Source organism: Rhinopithecus roxellana, chromosome 19 (genome assembly GCF_007565055.1).
Source record: "Rhinopithecus roxellana isolate Shanxi Qingling chromosome 19, ASM756505v1, whole genome shotgun sequence".
Taxonomy (NCBI): domain Eukaryota; kingdom Metazoa; phylum Chordata; class Mammalia; order Primates; family Cercopithecidae; genus Rhinopithecus; species Rhinopithecus roxellana.
This window is the reverse complement of record NC_044567.1, coordinates 80,696,826-80,711,644: the sequence shown is the minus strand read 5'-3', so window position 1 is coordinate 80,711,644 and position 14,819 is coordinate 80,696,826. Positions and strand designations below refer to the sequence as shown.

General features: G+C 44.4%; 1 protein-coding gene and 1 pseudogene across 2 annotated transcripts in view; one reads left to right on the top strand and one right to left on the bottom strand.

Moving 5' to 3' along the window:
- Positions 1–14,819, bottom strand: part of PITPNC1 (phosphatidylinositol transfer protein cytoplasmic 1) — a 325,500-nt gene that overhangs the window by 282,126 nt on the left and 28,555 nt on the right. The gene's annotated exons all lie outside the window — the stretch shown is intronic.
- LOC115895070 lies at positions 11,672–11,764 on the top strand (annotated as a pseudogene).

Here is a 14,819-nt window from a genome sequence, read left to right as displayed (position 1 = left end):
ATGGTGATGAGTGCCTGTAATCCCAGCTACTCGGGAGGCTGAGGCAGGAGAACCGCTTGAACCCAGGAGGCAGAGGTTGCAGTGAGCTGAGATTGTGACATTGCACTCCAGCCTGGGTGACAAGAACAAAACTCCATCTCAAAAATAAATACATAAATAAAAGCTACTGTTCTCTGTTTTCAAGTCTCTGGCACCAAGAGAAAAGACATCCATCTTCTATAAGAGCTGTATGTGTGAATGACTCCAACAGGGAGTGAAAAACTAACAGTTCCTGCTCCACCTGCCAAGTTCTCACTAGCACCATCAAGAAGAAAGCTTTCTCTCAGCCTACCTGGAAGGAAGGAAGCCAGGGCAGAATGTGCAGAGATCTCCTGAAATGTCATCTTCTCTTCTTGCACCCAGAAGGACCCTAAAGATAGCCCAAAACAGACTGGAGCCCAGTATATTCTAGCTAACATGATGGATAATGCATCATTCATGGCTAGTGAAATTCTAAGTAGCTTCATAATGAATTATGCCCCCACATTAGACATTCCTGACTTTCCTTCCACCACATACAGTTGGTATAAGTAAAGGGCTATTGACTGATCAGAAGAAACACTGGAAAGTAAGTCTGAGTGCCAAAACACTAAGTGCTTCTACAATGAGAAAATACACACAAGTCAGGAAAAGGAATGGAAATAAAAACACAAGTAGAAAATAGAAGTGAGGCCAGGCATAGTGGCTCACGCCTGTAATCCCAGCACTTTGGGAGGCCAAGGAGGGCAGTTTACTTGATGCCAGGAGTTCAAGACCAGCCTGGCCAACATAGCAAAACCCCATCTCTACTAAAAATATAAAAATCAGCCAGGCGTGGTGGTGGATGACTGCAATCCCAGCTGCTTAGGAGACTGAGTGAGAGGATCACTTGACCCAAGACGTGGAGGTTGCGGTGAACTGAGATAGTGCCACTGTGCTCCAGCCTGGCAACAGACCAAGACTCTGTCAAAAAGACAGACTGAAGGGAGGGAGGGAGGGAGGGAGGGAAGAAGGAAGGAAGGAAGGAAGGAAGGAAGGAAGGAAGGAAGGAAGGAAGGAAGGAAGGAAGGAAGGAAGGAAGGAAGGAAGGAAGGAAGGAAGGAAGGAAGGAAATGAAAGGAAAGAAGGAAAGAAGGAAGGAGAGGGAGAGGGAGGGAGAGAGGGAGGGAGGAAGGGAGCAAGGAAGGAAGGAAGAAAGGCAGGCAGGCAGGCAGGAAGGAAGGAAGGATGGAAGGAAGGAAGGAAAAATAGAAGTGGCTAATTTCTGTACATCCTCAAGAATTTAGAAATTTGGTCACACATTGAGATTCTTTATTCCAATGCTTCTTGCTGCACCCAGGGGCACGCTGACAGGCTGACTTAGTAATTCCTGAGAACCCTCCACTGGAGGTTTTCAAATCATAATACAAAACATGTCATAAAAAGACTCACTAATCACTGATCAATAAAATATATTCTCTTCCACAGCGTGCCTTTTCACTCTGAAAAGCACTGCTTGTTTCTACCACCCTTCAGGGATCAAAGACAGACTGATGTCAGGCCCAAAATGCACGAAGCAAAATGAGACTATGATTTGTCTCTGATAAGTTTGTGCTTTACGGATGGATAGACAGATGTGGATGGTTCTGAAACAAAAGGGTTGTGGGTTTTTTTCTCTCTCTCTTTTTTTTTTTTTTTGAGACGGGGTCTCGCTCTAGGTCTCCAGCCTCACTCAGGATGGAGTGCAGTGGCACAACCTCGGCTCACTGCAATTTCTGCCTCCCGGGTTTAAGCAATTCTTCTGCCTCAACCTCCCTAGTAGCTGGGATTACAGGTGCGTGCCACCATGTCCGGTTAATTTTTGTATTTTTAGTAGAGATGGGGTTTCGCCATGTTGGCCAAGCTGGTCTCAAACTCCTGACCTCAAGTGATCCGCCCACATCAGCCTCCCAAAGTGCTGGGATTATAGGCTTGAGCCACCGCACCTGGCCTGTTTAATTTATTTTTTCTAATGAGTCGGTTTATTCTGTAATTCAGGGAAAAGAGTGTCTTCCCTTTCTCAGAATTTTCCTGATACCCTACTTAAGGTCAAAACTAGAAAGCGTCCCAAGTAGGTAGGGAATACAGGCCAGCTCTCACATTAAAGAAGGTACTGAACCCACCATACTTGAAGCAATGATAGAGAAGGATCATCGAGCCTGGCCCTGCAACTTGAAATGATGTTTCCTGGATATAAATCTGTCTTAGGAAGAAACGCATCATGTCTGTGTCCTACTCCAGAAATAGGAAACTTCTAGAATCCGTGCCAGTGTGGTGGAACTGATGGAACCATTGGGAGAGCTTCCATTTCTCCACCACATGTACCTACTTTCCCCCTCACTCCCTGCTCTTGCCTCTTTGCCAACCCCTGTTGCCATCTTTCTGCTTTCTCATTTTTTCTCTCCCTCCTTCTCCCCCAAGCATGCTTTTACTTATAGTTGAAAGCCACAGTCTCTGCTTAATATCACTGAATGTTAATCTAGACCAAGAGGTTGCTGTCCTCTGCCCCTTACCTGGGGAGCTTTCATAAAAGTAACCAGTGGTAGCTTTGTAATATCAAGCCAAACCTAAGAAGCACAAAGTTCTCACAGGCTGAGTGATTTCTGAACATTACCCAAGTCATCACCACTGTCCATTTTCTCTGGTCAAGCACATTCATTTTCATCATGATTTTATTAAGCAAAGTTCAGGCCCGGTGGGGTGACTCACGGCCAGGCAGAGTAGCTCACGCCTGTAATCCCAGCATTTTGGGAGGCCGAGGCAGGCGAACCGCCTGAGGTCAGGAGTTTGAGACCAGCCTGGCCAACAGGTGAAATCCCATCCCTACTAAATATACGAAAATTAGCCAGGTGTGATGGTGGGTGTCTGTAATCCCAGCTACTTGGGAGGCTGAGGCAGAAGAATCGCTTGAACCCAGGAGGCGGAGGTTGCAGTGAGCCGAGATGTATCACTGCACTCCAGTCTGGGTGACAGAGCGAAACTCCATCTCAAAAAAAAAAAAAAAAAAATCCTAATATGCCCCATCCTCAGCTGTTGATTTGTTTTTTTGCTGCCCTCCCCGCAGCAACACAGTTTCACAGAACATGGAGAAATCTACCTACCTACCCAAAGAATGAAAACTGCGATTCTCTTGTGATAGGAAGTTTTTGCACGAAACACTGAAATTCCATTTTCTCCCATCGTTTATTTTTGGGTCAGTATTTACTTACTAAGCAAAGTTAGAATATTCCATTTAAATGTAAAACTGTCTTCTCCCATGACTGGCAGAGCAGCACTGCCATAAGCAGACCAACTGAACAAGTTAGAAATTTGGTCTCCAATAAAAATAGGTATTGGGAGCTTTATATAGTCACAAGGCAATAAGCAGATCTTAATCTACTGCCTAACCATCTCCTGAGAATAAAGTCATGTGCCTGGGAGCCTTAAAGATCCAAATCATCTGTCGGTAAAAGGATTTATGACATACACTTCCAAGGAAAGAATATCCCAATATGCTGCGTTGTTCGTTGACATTTTTCCTTCCAGACAGGGTCTTGCTCTGTTACCCAGGCTGGAGTACAGTGGCACGAACACAGCCCACTGCAGCCTGGACCTCCTGGGCTCAAGTGATCCTCCCATCTCAGCCTCCCAAGTAGCTGGGACTACAGATGCACGCCACCACGCCCAGCTACTTTTTTTTTCAAATTTTTTGTAGAGATGGAGTGTCACCATGTTGTCCATGCTGGTCTCAAACTCCTGGGCTCAAGCGATCCTCCTGCCTCAGCCTCCCAAAGTGCTGGGATTACAGACATGAGCCACTGCACCCAGCCTCCATTGACTTCAAGCAGTCAGAGCTCCCATGTCTGAGGGAAACCTCTTCAATTGTACCAGTTGCAAAGGTATGCTACTGGGAGACAGCTGATTGAGAAATAACTTAAGAGCTGTGCAAATATAAATATGACCCACAGCAGAGAATATCAGAATTTTACAGAAAATACAAGAGATTCAATTCAGGCCTTTAAACACTACAGATCTGCAGGACAATGGAGAAGACTCAGGGAGACTGGCAACCAAGAAATTATATGTAGGTTAAATTACCTCTGCCTCTCTTTCCTTGCTGACACCATGGTGGGCTCAAGAATCAAGAGAGTGCTGAATGTGGACCTGGTGCAGCTGCTCATACCTGTAATCTCAGCACTTTGGGAGGCCGAGGCAGGAGGATCGCTTGAGGCCAGGAGTTTGAGACCAGCCTGGACAAACATAGCAAGACCTATCTCTACAAAACAATGTAAAAACGTAGCCAAGCATGGTGGCATGTGCCTGCAGTCCTAGCTACTAGGCTGAGGCAGGAGGATCACTCAAGCCCAGGAGTTCAAGGCTTCAGTGAGCTATGATCACGCCACTGTACTCCAGCCTAGGTGACAGAGCAAAACCATGTCTCAAAAAAAATTTTTTTAAAGAGAATGCTGAATGTTGGCCAGGCACGGTGGCTCATACCTGTAATCCCAGCACTTTGAGAGGCCGAGGAGGGCAGATCACCTGAGGTCGGGAGTTTGAGACCAGCCTGACCAACATGGAGAAACCCCGCCTCTACTAAAACTACAAAATTAGCCGGGCGTGGTGGCGAATGCCTGTAATCCCAGCTACTTGGGAGGCTGAGGCAGGAGAATCACTTGAACCCGGGAGGCGGAGGTTGCAGTGAGCCGAGATTGCGCCATTGCATTCCAGTCTGGGCAACAAGAGCGAAACTCCATCTCAAAAAAAAAAAAAAAAAAAGAGAGATAATGTTGAATGTTGTAACCATTTCCTTTTAAGGGCACTGAGCGTTGATATAAGTTGTTCTTGAATGATGACATAGGTGCCAAATTGCATAAAAGAGGAATGTGGTTCAGCAAAAATTGCACTTCTCAAGTATGCCAGGTCCCTACCCCAGTGCAACAGCATCCCTGCACCTGGGAACCAGGAGAAGAGGTGGGGGCCAAAGGATGCAGGCAGAAATATGCTGCATCTGCCATCTGACAGTGCATTGTAAATAAAATAGCAATACATGGGCTGGGCGTGGCAGCTCATGCCTATAATCTTAGAACTTTGGGAGGCAGAGGCAGGAGTATCACTTGAGATCAGGAGTTCGAGACCAGCCTGGACAAAATGGTGAAATCCCGTCTCTACTAACAACACAAAAATTAGCCAGGTGTGGTGGCTGGCACCTATAATCCCAGCTACTTAGGAGGCTGAAACAGGAGAACGGCTTGAACCCAGGAGACAGAGGTTGCAGTTGCAGTGAGCTGAGATTGCACCACTGCACGCCAGCATGGGCAACAGAGCAAGACTCTGTCTAAAAAAAAAAAAAAGCAATATATGTAAACAAGGAAAGGGAGATTTAAATTTACGTACAAAAAAAGGACCAAGTCTTATGTCTAAAATTAAGTGAATTTTTTAGTAAGTACCTGGGTCCATAAGACGCCAGTCATTAGCCACCCCCCACGTGCTATTTTCCATATGAATCTATACATAACAGCGGTAATGCCATGCCTTCAATTTTTACAATTGTTCTTCAACCTAACGAGCAAAGAAGAAAGAAGAATGGCAGTACATTTTTACACATGTAGTAAATATAAACCATACTCAGGTTTTTTTTTTTTTTTTAGGCAAGCGTGATTTTCAAAAGTCACTGTTTTCATTCTGAAAGACATGACTCTTGCATATTTCTCAAGTCTAAGTTGGAATTTTATCACTGTTGACCAAATCATCTAGATGAAAGAAGAGAGAAGAGTACAACATGATCTTCAGAAAATGTTATAAAGCTTCAGGTAGAATAAAGTTAGAATGAGTTTCTGGGTTCCAAAAGATGTAACATTTTAGATCTCATTTATTAAGGGCATCGCCAAGGCCATTATATAACCATGTCCACGTAACTGTAATAGCCAACATTCCATTAACTCTGATTTTTGAGAGAACCAAGGCAATAAAAAGAAGCAATATTAAAAGTTAACTACATAGTACATTTGGGGAACGGTGGTTTGATTTGGCCAGAGCCCAGGACACAAGGGAAGGGCAGAGGATGAGGCTGAACAGAGTCAGTCTAGGCGGACTTTAAATGTCACACAAAGGGGCTTAGATTCGTAATATAAAAGAGGCTGTGCTGACCCAAAGGATTTGGAGACGATGACGTGGGTCTTGTTAGGAAACTTACAATCTAATTGGGAGTGACACCTAGAGAGGGTCCTGAGCTACAGAAGGGCAGGAGAGAAATGAAGTATGATGGGGAAGATGAGAAAAACCTTTCCTGGGAATGTGGCATTTCAGTTGGACCCTGAAGGGTAGGTAGAATTTTGACAACAGTAGATGGCAACAAACAGCATAACAGATCAAGAGAATGTGCAAAGAGGTCAGGCATGATAGCTCATGCCTGTAATCCCAGCACTTTGAGAAGCTGAGGAGGGTGGATGGCTTGAGTTTAGGAGTTCGAGACCAGCCTGGTGAACATGATGAAACCCTGTCTCTACAAAAAGTACAAAAATTAGCCGGGCCTGGTGGCACACACCTGCAGTTTCAGCTACTCAGGAGGCTGAAATGCGAGAATAGCTTGAACCCAGGAGGCAGAGGTGGCAGTGAGCCAAGATCACACCACTGCACTATAGCCTGGGTGACAGAGCAAGACCTTGTCTCAAAAAATAAAAATAAAGAATGTGCAAAGACACGGAAACAGAAAAACTCTACAAAACACACTCAGAAACTGATGAGTATTTCAATTCCACTGGACCTTCCCCTTTGTCCCAGATATTCTCTATTGACATGGCATTGATTGTGATTTGTCATTATTCCTATCTGTTTGTATTTATTTTGTGTTGTTTACTGTCTGTTTCAACCCCTGGGGGTTGACAAACTTTAAACAAAAAAGTCAGATTGTAAATATTTTTGGCTTTGCACACCATATGGCTTCTGTGGCCACTACTCAACTCTGCCATTGTAACACAAAAGCAGCCATAGGCAATACCTTGAGTGTGCCCGTGTTCCAATAAAATCTTTACAAGAGGTGACAGGCTGGAATTGGCCCTTGGAATGCAGTTTGCAGACCTTTAGAATTTTACATACGTATAATTTTCCAGAATTTTATATACATAGATGCATACAGTATATATGGGGGGGGACTTTTTTCATTTGGCATAATTATGTTTCAATTCTTGCATGTTGTATGTATAAACAGTTCATTCCTTTTCACTGCTGAATAGTATTCCATTGAAAGGATATACCACAATTGTTTGATGCATTCACCTATTGGTGGGTATCTGGATTGTTTCCAGGTTTTGAGTATTCTAAACAAAGCAGGCACAGTTGCTTTTAATTTCTGCCTTTACTCTTTGGTAACTCCTCCTATGTTCTCTTTCAAAAGTGCCTCTTACTTGGCCATGGTTTGAAAACTGATAAGGCTAGGTTGAGGGTATACAGGAGTCCATCACACCATTCTGCCTTTTTTTTTTTTTTTTTTTGAGACGGAGTCTCGCTCTGTCACCCAGGCTGTAGTGCTGTGGCCGGATCTCAGCTCACTGCAAGCTCTGCCTCCCGGGTTCACGCCATTCTCCTGTCTCAGCCTCCCGGGTAGCTGGGACTACAGGCGCCACCACGTCGCCCGGCTAGTTTTCTGTAGTTTTTAGTAGAGACGGGGTTTCACCGTGTTAGCCAGGATGGTCTCGATCTCCTGACCTCGTGATCCGCCCGTCTCGGCCTCCCAAAGTGCTGGGATCACAGGCTTGAGCCACCGCGCCCGGCCTGCCTATTTTTTTTTTTTCAGTTCAAACTCATTTCCCTTTTATTAAAGTCCAAGTTACCATAGCATGGTTTGGTATTTAATAAAGAAAAAGGTGTTCAAATAAGGTAACATGTTATCATCAGCATTTCCAGGGGACTGTTTACAATCAAGTAGCAATACCAATAAATCCTTGGGATGCTTGTCCATGGGGTTTACACTTTGTCCAAGCCCAGGTTCTCTGAAGTGGAGATTCCCAATTCATTTAAAGTTGGTCTGAGTTCCTGGATGACATCGGGGTAGATTTTTCTTATGAGGTCCTGCATTGTCTTTAACAACCTCTAGGATGCAAACTGCCCTAGCAAAAGCATTGAACTGTCTGTATGCCTGCAAAGCAACATCAATGATTTGGGGTTCTGGAAGCAGATCATAGCCAGCAAGTGTGTTCAATTATTTATGCAGTTCCCAGGTGTCTATCTCTGGCTTGTTGAAGCATGTCATCCAGCATGCATCAAACTCCTCATGTGCCTCATACGAACCACGGAAGCAGCAGCAAACTGACTGGATAGTGGTGGTGGGGATAGAAGTGCAGGAGGCCTCAGGGCCTGGGCACAGCGACAGAGAACAATGGCCAGCATGACAGCAATGAGGACACACAGGCTGAGCCTAGAGAGATGCCCCATTCTCTCTATTTTTCATATAGCCTTAAACTTTTCCATACTAAAGAAGGAAGGAAAGAAGGAAGGAAGGAAGGAAGGAAGGAAGGAAGGAAGGAAGGAAGGAAGGAAGGAAGGAAGGAAGGAAGGAAATAAAGCACATTATAAAGTACTTTTCCTTGACAGTATTGCCATACTAAAAATATTCAGTAATTCTGTAGCTAAGCTAATGGGTCAAACTTGGGGGCTTTATTTAAAGAAGGTTTAAGTGTAATTCCCATATAATACTATAATCATGGAGAGCGTTTGCTAAAAATACAAATTCTTTGTGCTATCTTCAGAACTACTGAATCAAGATCTACCACTCAAGTCATTCTTATGAGCAAGCAGGTTGGAAAACTGGAAAACACTGAATTCTCTTTCTGGATGATCTAACCTCCAATTTGGTTTCATATCAGAAAAAGAGGAACAAGAAATTTAATTCCTAATGTAATCTCTTTCTATTCCTATCTTTCCATTTCTCCTCCATCATTCTCAGATTCTCAAAAATACCGAAGGTATTATCTAGCAGCCAACTCATTATGGTGGAAAAAACAGTAATAAGGAGACGATCGATAAGAACTAGAAAGTAACTTGCAAATGGGAAACATACGGAAAAATGAAGTCAAGTATAAAGAGAAATATGAAGGCCAGTGCACGGTGGTTCACGCCTGTAATCCCAGCACTTTGGGAGGCCGAGGCGGGCGGATCACCTGAGCTCAGAGGTTCAAGAGCAGCCTGGACACCAAGGAGAAACCTTGCCTTTACTAAAAATACAAAATTGCCGGGCGTGGTGGCAGGCGCCTATAATCCCAGCTTCTTGGGAGGCTAAGGCAGGATAATCACTTGAACCCGGGAGGCGGAGGTTGCGGTGAGCCGAGGTCACACCACTGCACTCCAGCCTGGACAACAAGAGTGAAATTCCGTCTCAAAAAAAAAAAGATAAATATGTAAGAAGGTGAAACAGCAGACCTTGTCATGTTCTAATTTCTTCTCTTTCAGGTTAAATCAGGGCTTATTTAAGGTAAGGTCACAGCAATCACGAGCCTAATTACAGAGATGAGGGATGAGGTCTTTGAGATTTTAACCTAGTCTCTAGTCGAGTTGGAGAACTTGGCTAATTCCAAGGCTCCTGGAACTTGTGCCATCAGCACCTAGTTTTGTCAGTATCTACTTGGAATTTTGACCACCATGTTTCTCATCCCCCCCAGAAAAATTACCCGATCCTCAGCACACATTAAACCCTGCCCCAGGCTCCAGGCCAAGTCCTGTGCTCAGTTTGGAAAGGTTTATTTGTAGGAGCAGTATTAATGGCTATTCACTAAGTCCCTACTGAGGGTCAGGCAAGGGTGAGGCACTTCCATGTGTGATCTGAATCTCAGGCTTCTTATTTCATAAATAAGGAAACTGTGGTCACAGACAATTCCATTGACTTGCCTAAGGTCATAAAAGAAAGATAGTATGAGGCCAGGCGCGGTGGCTCAAGCCTGTAATCCCAGCACTTTGGGAGGCCGAGACGAGCGGATCACGAGGTCAGGGGATCAAGACCATCCTGGCTAACACGGTGAAAGCCCATCTCTACTAAAATATACAAAAAATTAGCCGGGCGCAGTGGTGGGTGCCTGTAGTCCCAGCTACTAGGGAGGCTGAGGCAGGAGAATGGCGTAAACCCGGGAGGCACAGCTTGCAGTAAGCTGAGATCCGGCCACTGCACTCCAGCCTGGGCGACAGAGCGAGACTGTCTCAAAAACAAACAAACCAGCCAAAGACCTGTTTAAGCTCCACATTAATATTTTAAAATGTAAAGAGATAGTTAAGTCTTCACTGTGAAAAAATAAAATAAATTAAACAAAACAAAGAGATACTAATTGCATACTACGTTCTCAAGCTATTGGCCTTTTGCTTAATTCTTGCTAATAAAATATCAGAAGCCTAAAAGGCAAATTTCACTTGCAAATACCACTTGTTTCTTTTTAGTAATGACTTTTTTCAATGAGAGACAGAACAAACACAATGCTTAAAACTGTTTTCCAAAATGTAATTCTGACACATCGCTGATAGGAGCGTAAGTATGCCAATCGCTTTGGAAAACACGTGCACACACTACACTTCTAGGCGCATACCCTGGAAAGAAACTCATGCATGCACATTCAAGTGAGTTCAGAGCAACAGTGTTCATAATAGCAACCTCTGGAAACAACCCAATCTGTATGGAACGAAGAATAAATAAATACATCATGGCAGATTTATACAAAGGATACTATTTTTTAGCCATAAAGAAATGAATGATTTGGGCCGGGCGCAGTGGCTCATGCCTGTAATCCCAGCACTTTGGGAGGCCAAGGTGAGTGGATCATTTGAGGTCAGGAGTTTGAGACCAGCCTGGACGACATGGTGAAACCCCACCTCTACTAAAAGTACAAAATTAGTGGGGCGTGGTGGCACGCACCTGTAATCCCAGCTACTTGGGGGGCTAACACAGGAGAATCACTTGAACCCGGGAGGTGGAGGTTGCAGTGAGCCAAATCATGCCACTGCACTCCAGCCTAGGCGACAGAGTGAGACTCCATCTCAAAAAAAAAAAAAAAAAAAAAAACTTGGCCAGGTGCGGTGGCTCACGCCTGCAATCCCAGCACATTGGGAGGCCGAGGCAGGTGGATCACCTGAGGTCGGGAGTTCAAGACCAGCCTGACCAACATGGAGAAACCCCGTCTCTACTAAAAATACAAAAATTAGCCAGGCATGGTGACGCATGCCTGTAATCCCAGCTACTCGAGAGGCCGAGGCAGGAGAATTGCTTGAATCCAGGAAGTGGAGGTTGTAGTGAGCTGAGATCGCGCCATTGCACTCCAGCCTGGGCAAAAAGAACAAAACTCCGTCTCAAAAAAAAAAAAAACTTTTGATCCTAGGCCAGGCAAGGTGGCTCACACGTGTAATCCTAGCACTTTGGGAGGCTGAGTTGGACGGATTGCCTGAGCTCAGGAGTTCAAGGCCAGCCTGGGCAACGTGGTGAAACTCTGTCTCTACTAAAACTACAAAAAAATTAGTTGGGCGTGGTGGTGAATGTCTATAATCCCAGCTACTGGGAGGCTGAGGCAGGAGAATACCTTGAACTGGGGAGGCAGAGGTTGCGGTTGAATCACGATTGCCCCACTGCACTCCAGCCTAGGCAACAGAGCGAGACTCTGTCTCAAAAAATAAAATAAAACTTTTGAACCTTTTGTGGTTCACAAGCACAGAGATTGGGTTTCACACGATGTGCCTCTCTCAAACCTTATTATGACATCAGCACATTGCCTATCTGATGTAAAAAATAATTTATTTTAGATTTTTTTTTTTTTGAGATGGAGTTTCGTTCTTGTTGCCCAGGCTGGACGTGATCTCGGTTCATACAACCTCTGCCTCCTGGGTTCAAGCAATTCAGGCTGATGCCTCAGCCTCCCGAGTAGCTGGGATTACACGCACCTGGCTAATTTTGTATTTTTAGTATAGACAGGGTTTCTCCATGTTGGTCAGGCTGGTCTCAAACTCCTGACCTCAGGTGATCTGCCCAGCTCGGCCTCCCAAAGTGCTGGGATTACAGGTGTGAGCCACCACGCCGGCCTTATTTTAGTTTTTTTAAATTTAAAACTTTTGTGTTTTTTTTTTTTTTTTTTTTTTTTTTTTGAGACGGAGTCTCGCTCTGTCTCCCAGGCTGGAGTGCAGTGGCCGGATCTCAGCTCACTACAAGCTCCGCCTCCCGGGTTTACGCCATTCTCCTGCCTCAGCCTCCCGAGCAGCTGGGACCACAGGCGCCCGCCACCTCGCCCGGCTAGTTTTTTGTATTTTTTAGTAGAGACGGGGTTTCACCGTGTTAGCCCGGATGGTCTCGATCTCCTGACCTCGTGATCCACCCGTCTCGGCCTCCCAAAGTGCTGGGATTACAGGCTTGAGCCACCGCGCCCGGCCTAAACTTTTGTGTTTTAAAGGTCACTATGAAAAAGTGAAAAGACAACCCACAGAATGGAAGAAAATGTTTGTAAATCAAATATTTGATGGGGGTCTAGCATCAAGAACATATGAGGAAGTTTTACAACTCAACAATAGAAGACATGTAACCCAACTGAAAACTAGACAAAGGATTTGAACAGAAATTTATTCAAAGAAGATATACAAATTGCCGGTAGATGAAAAGATTTCCAACATGATTCGTCATTAGGGAAATGCAAATCAAAACCACAATGAGATATCACTTCACACCTACTAGAATAGCTAGGACCAAAAAGACAGAAAGTACAGTGCTGACCAGGATGCAGAGAAACTGGAACCGTCGTACACTGTAGGTGGGAATGTAAAACGGTGCAGGTACTGTGGAAAACAGCTTGGCAGTTCCTCAAAAACCTAAACATAGAATTACACATGACCCAGCAATTCCACCCCTAGGTATATGTCCCAAAGAATTGAAAACAAGTGATTGAATAAAAGCTTGTACGTGAATGTTCATAGCAGCGTTGTTCATAATAGCCAAAAACTGGAAACAACCCAAATGTCCAATAATATAAATGTTGTATATCCATGCAATCAAACATTATTAAGCCATGAGGCCAGGCATGGTGGCTCACACCTGTAATCCCACCGATTTAGGAGGAAGAGATGGAGGGATGACTTGAGGCCAGGAGTTCGAGACCAACCTGGCCAACATGGTGAAACCCTGCCTCTACTAAAAATACAAAAATTAGCCAGGCGTGGTGCCACACATCTGTAATCCCAATTATTCGGGAGGCTGAGGCGGGAGGATCTCTTGAACCTGGGAGGCGGATGTTGCAGGGGGCTGAGATCTCACCAAAGCACTCCAGCCTGCTAGATAGAGTCAGACTTTATCTCAAAAAACAAACAAACAAACAAAAATCTTATATATATAATTAAGCCATGAAAAGGAATGAAGTACATGCTGTACCACACAGTTTTATTAAACATTATGCTAAGCAAAAGAACCCAAACATGAAGGTCACACATTGTATGACTCCATTTACATGAAATGTCTAGAACAGGCAAATCCGTAAGGATAGAAAGGCCGGGCGAGGTGGCGGGCGCCTGTAGTCCCAGCTACTTGGGAGGCTGAGGCAGGAGAATGGCGTAAACCCGGGAGGCGGAGCTTGCAGTGAGCTGAGATCCGGCCACTGCACTCCAGCCTGGGCGACAGAGCGAGACTCCGTCTCAAAAAAAAAAAAAAAAAAAAGAAAGTATAGATTAGTAGCTGCCAGTGGTTGGGGAAACCGGGAAATGGTTTCCTGCCTGCCGATGGATACGAGGTTTCTTTTGGGAGTAGTGAAAATATTCTAGAATTAGCCAAGCAAGGTGACACACACCTGAAATCCAGCTACTCAGGAGGCTGAGGCAGGAGAATTGCTTGAGCCCAGGAGTTTAAAGCTGAAGTGCGTGATGATCGCGCCTATGAAAAGCCACTGTACTCCAGCCCAGGCAACACAGCAAGACCCAATCTCCAAAAAAGGAAAAGAAAATATTCTAGAATTGAATAGTGGTGATGGGTGCACAACCTTCAGAATACTAAAAACCAGCGATCTGTACATTTGTTTAAAAGAATTAATTTTGTGGCATGTGAATGATATCTCTTTGAAAATTTACCAGGAAAAAATAGCAAGTTATTGAAAACTAAATCCTCTATAATGCCATATGTATAGAAGGTCTGGGATCAAGAAGAGGCATATACAAAATGTTGAATAGGGGCCAGGCATAGTGGCTCACGCCTGTAATCCCAGCACTTTGGGAGGCCAAGGCGGGAGGATCACCTGAGCTCAGGAGTTCAAGACCAGCCTGGGCAACATGACGAAACCCCATCTCTACTAAAAATACAAAAAATTGCAAAGACAAGCCTAAGCCAAAAGAACAAAGCTGGAGGCATCATGTACCTGATGCCTGTACTATACTACAAACTATACTACAAGGCTACAGTAACCAAAACAGCATGGTACTGGTACCAAAACAGAGAGATAGACCAATAGAACAGAACAGAGCCTTCAGAAATAATACCACACATCCACAGCCGTCTGATCTTTGACAAACCTGACAAAAACAAGAAATGGGGAAAGGATTCCCTACTTAATAAATGGTGCTGGGAAAATTGGCTAGCCATAAGTAGAAAGCTGAAACTGGATACTTTCCTTACTCCTTATACGAAAATTAATTCAAGATGGATTAGAGACTTAAATGTTAGACCTAAAACCATAAAAACCCTAGAAGAAAACCTAAGTAATACCATTCAGGACATAGGCATGGGCAAGGACTTCATGTCTAAAGCACCAAAAGCAACGGCAACAAAAGTCAAAATTGACAAATGGGCTCTAATTAAACTAAAGAGCTTC